This window comes from Labeo rohita, chromosome 25 (genome assembly GCF_022985175.1).
Source record: "Labeo rohita strain BAU-BD-2019 chromosome 25, IGBB_LRoh.1.0, whole genome shotgun sequence".
NCBI classification, from domain to species: Eukaryota; Metazoa; Chordata; class Actinopteri; order Cypriniformes; family Cyprinidae; genus Labeo; species Labeo rohita.
This window is the reverse complement of record NC_066893.1, coordinates 29,760,640-29,766,639: the sequence shown is the minus strand read 5'-3', so window position 1 is coordinate 29,766,639 and position 6,000 is coordinate 29,760,640.

The window sequence follows — 6,000 nt, the reverse complement described above, 5'->3', positions numbered from 1 at the left end:
CTGTTGCACAATGACCCTGGCCATTGAAAATTGAATTACAGAAATTACTATTGTCTCTCTATGATATTTGTGGAGCCTGTAAAAACAGTGACTTGCTTCCAATGGAAGTGTGTAGTTTAACCTTTACAGTAACATTTAATTTGTGTCCAGAGTCTTTATAAATATAATTTATATGTGCTTTTTTCTGTTTGAGATTTTCAGATTTTTTTGGTATAGCTGCAAACTACATGTAGAGTGGTATTGAATATGTCTGACAAAATTAAACGTATAATATCAGTATAAAAATATTTTTATTTAAAAGGTGAAATTGCAGATGAGAATGTACATTGCAGAAAATCATACAATGTTCACTGCATTTGTATAAGACTAAGGACGCTTAATGTAAGTTGCACTTGATATTCTGCCCTGTTCACTGCTGACCTGTGTAGCTGCAAACTAAATGTAATACAGAATTAAAAAACAGATTTTGTTATTCAGTGGCATTGTATAGAAAACCATCTGTTTGACCAGGGGTCTTATTGGGAATGCAGTACTTGTAAGGTAACAACAACAAGGCTTCTTTCCTATTAACTCAATAAAAGATGCCCAGTAAAATTGGATTTTAGGAACACTGTTTTTTTGTTGTTGTTTTTTGTTAGTTTGTTATAGTATATATACAGTATATTTTGTTGAATATACAGTGGAGATCAAAATTTGAAAACAACCTAAAGTTGAGAAAGGAGTAAGGGCAGTTTATTAAGCACATTTCATAAATTAATTGTATTCTGAAGCACAGTATAAACATAAACAAGATATACATGTTCTTGACATCCTGGATCAGGTCTATTTTATGTAAACCGTATTTAATTGTAGTGTTTTAAACAGAGGCGATTCTTAAAGTCTGTCCGTCACTGTTACTTTCTAGATAACGTGCAAAAATCTCTTACAGCTTACTCCTGATATTTAAATCAAATCCACACATTAACCAGAGTGATCACAGTGATCAAGATTAAAAGATCTGCAATGTGTCAAATCATCTCAGATGACTAAATTGAGGAACAGACTGTCTGTGTTGAGTGTGAATGTTGTAGGTCACATAATCATAAAACTGAAACAGCAGCAGATGTGATTTAAATTCATGACTTCTTGTTTTACAGTAAAATGGCAAATTGCCAGGTTCTGAATTGGGTAAAACTGCCACAATTGGAAAGTTGGGGGAAATTGCCATGATGGATGTAGAAAAATTGGACGAGGAAATTGTCAGAGTGGATGAGAAATAGGAAAATTGACATGCCTGTTCATTAATTTTTATTTTATTTTATTTTATTTTATTTTATTTTATTTTGTTTTATTATTTTGTGTGTGTTTATTTAGATTCTGACTAGATTGTTGATGTTTTTAGTTCTGATTTATCAATTGTGTCTCATCTGTTTATTGCTCACAATCATAGTTGTCATGCCCAATGACTGTTCTGTGTTTTTTGTTTTGTATTGCCTTGTCCAAATACTCACACTTGCAGTCTTTGCACTTGACCACTTATATGACGTATTTCCTGTATTTGGCCCAAGTGTTCAAGTGAGGATGAAGACCACAAGTGTGTGTCAAACTTTTCATTACCCGATGTGACACACTTATAGTGTTGTAAAAATGCATGTTTGTTTTTTTTGGTTTGTGTCAGGATTATAGTCTTGTCGGTTCTGTTTTCCTTGTGTTTTTCCACAGTGTTTCTAGTTCTTTTGGTTTGTTCCGTTTTGCTCCCCCTTTTGGTTAGTGTATTTGGTTTAGTCTTGCCCATAATTGTACTTCCCCTCGTTATCTCGTTTGTAACCACTCCCCTGTTTCCGTGTAAATAATGTTCTTTGTGCCTCACTCCCCTTGTCGGTGATTATATTGTCTTCAGTGTTCTTCCGTTCGTTGTGGTTGCTGGTTCCCTGTGTTTCCCTGAGTTTATGTTCATTTGGATTGTTTAATAAAGCCGCATTTGTTGGATCTCCACTCTCCTCCTGCTCCTTCCACGCACACGCACGACGTACACAAACCGTGACAGATTGTTTGTTTATTTTTTCAGATCTTTATTTTTATTTTCAATATACTTTTTTTTTTTTTTTTTTAATGAATGTCCAAATGTCTGTTCAGTAGTCCCTATAACATACTCAACTTAATTTGTGGTGCTTCTAAATGATTAAAGTGATTAAAAGCAGTTGCAAATGTTGTACTAAATAGATTTCACTACTACTCATCTTTGCAGCGGTTTGTGTTTCTGCCAAATTAGATGTAATATCTAAGTATTATATTAATATTTAACTTACACTGGAAAGGTCTCTGTGACCTCTCGCAAGATCTCTGCAAAAAGTCTCACGATTTATTTCCAGAACACGATGCATGATGGGATACACTAAGCCTCGAATAGAGCCGTATTCAAGATAGTGTGGATTTAGTGTGCGTTAAGGGCACTGCACCAGAGATTGTCTTAGTATAGGGAGATGAGAGGGTCTGTATTACTTACTATTGGAGAAAGCATAACGGCTAACTTGGATCATGTGTCCCTTCATAATCACACATCACATTACAGCCTTGTTGTGCGACACTCATTGGCCGTGTACGGAATGGGAAGTGCACTTGAATGGGAAGTGCAGTAAGCTGAATCCCACCTGTCGCGAAAAAAAGTCAGTGACTTCTCTTATAAAACTGCATTTTTTTCATGGTAAACTCTAAAAATAGTTCAAACCAAAATTACTGTTTAGTGTAAAACTGAAGATTAGCAGATAGGCTGTCGATTCATTAAATGATAAACCGTTTTCTCTATTTCTCTTTTTGTTTATTCAGCGTAGTAAAGCCTTTCTTCCACTGGCATCCATTAAAAGAAAATGGCCTCTTGTCTCCTTTCCCATGTACTGCCAGACTGGAAGCGTTAGCTTTAGTCGTTACGCTTTTTCGGCTAATGGTTGCAGGCTTGCCATCTAGTGGCTTTGCCCTAGTTTCTCCCTCATGTTTTATTATGCCTATATTTGGTTTTTCCTGTCCCATTAAGTTCCATATGTTTCAGCTATGTTCCCCTCATTAGTCTTGTTTCTCCCATATTACTTAAGCCCTGTGTTTCATTACGTTTAGGGTTCAGTCTCTATTGTCATTCTGATTGTCATACCCCAAGTTTGTTTTTATTTCCTTTGATTTTATAATTAAAGTCTGTTTTATTTGACTGCATCCTCGTTTCCCAGCCTCTGCATTGTGCCAGTAGTCTTGTTGTGTGGTTTTTGTGTGTGTGTGTGTGTGTGTGTGTGTGTGTGTGTGTGTTTCCCTGCTGGTTTCTCATGTTTTCATTGCTTCATTGCCTCGCGATTTCTTTTTTTATTCTGTGGAAACACTGCATATAGATAGTTTCAGAATTATTTAATCTTCAGGGCCTGTATTCACAGAACACTTTGATCATAACACTAAGAGTTCTCCTGAACAGCAATAAAAGTTTGTAGCTAAGAGTTTTCTCTTAAAACCTATTCAGAAAGCTGCTGAGACAGATTTTTACTAAGGAATAAAAAGAAGTCTTAAGCTAAGAGTAAGGGCGGGGTTGACCTTGTTGCTATGGATGATGTCAGCATGCTCAGATTGATTGTCTGATAGGGGAGGAGTCTCTGTCAGAGATTTATTCTTAGAAATTTTGTAGAGTGCAATAATAAGTGTCACTAATTAAACAACTATATGTTCAATCTACATGTCAGCCTCTTACATGCATGATTATCCTAAACAATTAGTGAATATGCATATAAACAGCCTTCAAATTAACAGAATAGAATAGTCATGGCTGATAGTAAGACATGCAAACACACAAGAAAACCAAACTGGATACAAGAAAAGCTGTTACTTCTTGCCCAACTGGTTGCTGAAAACAAGGATATTATCAAAGGAAAATCTGGAGTTGGGATAATCTCCAAAACCAAAGGTGATACCTTTTTAAAAGCTCATAATTGTCAAATGTTTCTAAAACGTTTGTGTTCCGAAGCAAATAGTCGGCAACAGCCATTTTAGTATAGTTTGTGGCTTGGTCTTAGTGACTTGGGAGTCCTCTTCACTGCTCCTAACATTTCACAGATTTAGGAGCTAATTTTAGTGCTAAAAAACTTTGTGAAACACTATTAGGAGTCCTAAATTTAGGACTGACACGCCTATTATTTTTAAGATTTTCTCCGAAATCAGCAAATTATGAGCTACTTTTAGCCTTAAGATGTTTTGTGAATACGGGCCCTGGGTGTATAAAACTTATTAGAAATGCTCTTAAGAATAGTCTTAAACTTTGACTTAAGTGTCAAAAAATTCTTAGTAAAAAGTAGGACTTTTCTAAGAGTATGAGACTTTTATAAAGAAGCTGAAAGCGACTTTCAGTAAAATCAAAGACTGATTCTTAAGTGTTGACTGAGGGGACACTTAAGTGTTGAGAACTAAGGACTACAATGATGTCAACCCAAAATGGCCGCCCTCGATCTCTGAAACAGCCAATAGTGAGCCACTGCAGCACAACACCAATCGTTTGATGTAACTACAATAAAATCATTTAATTAAGTCACTATTTAATATTTCAATGTATTTTTTTAAATGCTAAATTATGACAAATTATTACTGATGTTTTGGAATCCTTTTCTATTGGTTTGTCTCCTCGTTTACAGTTGAAGCAATGATGTGAGCATGAGTCCCATCAACAGCTCCAGTAACTCCAAGAAAGCCCACAATGCTCATAAAAGTGTTTTGTTTTTGCAGCATGGTTTGACCATCAGTTGAAAAGTCATTGAACTGACATATAGTAGTGGCCAAGAGGAAAAAAAAATGTGTTACTGATTTTGTAAACATATTGCATAATTGCTTGTTTCATTTCTGATAATAATGCAATGAAACATGCCAAATTGTGCAGTCATAATTTTTGGCCATGCTTTCATAAAATGAAATTATAAATATGTGCAAAAACGAGAGGACCAACAAAATATTAAAAACTGATTATGTTGTAGTCAATGTCACTAAATTTAGTGATAAGTGTTTAGTGACTTCCTCACCCCTTTTGAGACTATTCAAAAGCCCAGCAACAAAATCAATTTCTTGGGCAAACCTTTATTGAGATTACAACATTCTCCCACTGATATATTTATATTTGTATATATCAGTGAACTCACCATTATTGACCTCATCCTCATCAGCTACATTTAGGGACTGTTTTAGCTACCTTCAATTGAAAGCAGTTAGCAACACTGACCTGTGTTATTTATTTATTTTTGATGGTTAAGAAGCGAATGCTGTCTACACACGATGTAGACAGCATTCCGATAAGGTTTATTTTGAATAAATGTTGCATAAAGTACATCAAATAAAATAGGCCTACAAGAAAAAAATTTTGTCCATCCCATTTTTATTGTAAGTCCATTAACTGATCGTCCTTTTCCGTAATATTTTATGATGATGATTATTATTATTATTATTATTATTGGTTAGATTTTTCATTTTCGTTAATATTAATTTTCCCCCTTCATTTAATTTTTGTGAAATCTCGCTAAATCTCTCGAGACTTGAGAATAAACATTTTGGACAACAGTTTTACAGGACATGTTGTATAAACACTCGTGCCGTTGCCACAAATTGACAAGCTCATCCTTCATCTCAGCTGTCCAAATTCTTTTATGCTGCCATGACTGTGTTTGTTATGCTTCCGTCTTCTGTCAGCTCACTTTCTGATTGGATATTGTTTCGTTTCACGCGATAATCTCCAGATTGTACGCGCATTTGTCCTGGGGGTTTCCCCCACACATCAGGATTTCTGATCGTAAAAATTCTACATGTAAAAATTCACACAGTGTCAACATTCACACATGGCCAAATAAATGTTATTATTTATTATTCATACACTGACATAAATCTATAGATTGTGTAACAGAATTTCTTTTGCATCAATGTTCCTTTATGTCTTGATCTTTTTTTTCTCTCAAAGGCCCACTTCCACCTGATGAAAGATTTCCCAGGTCTGAGGCCCTGTTTACACTAGTG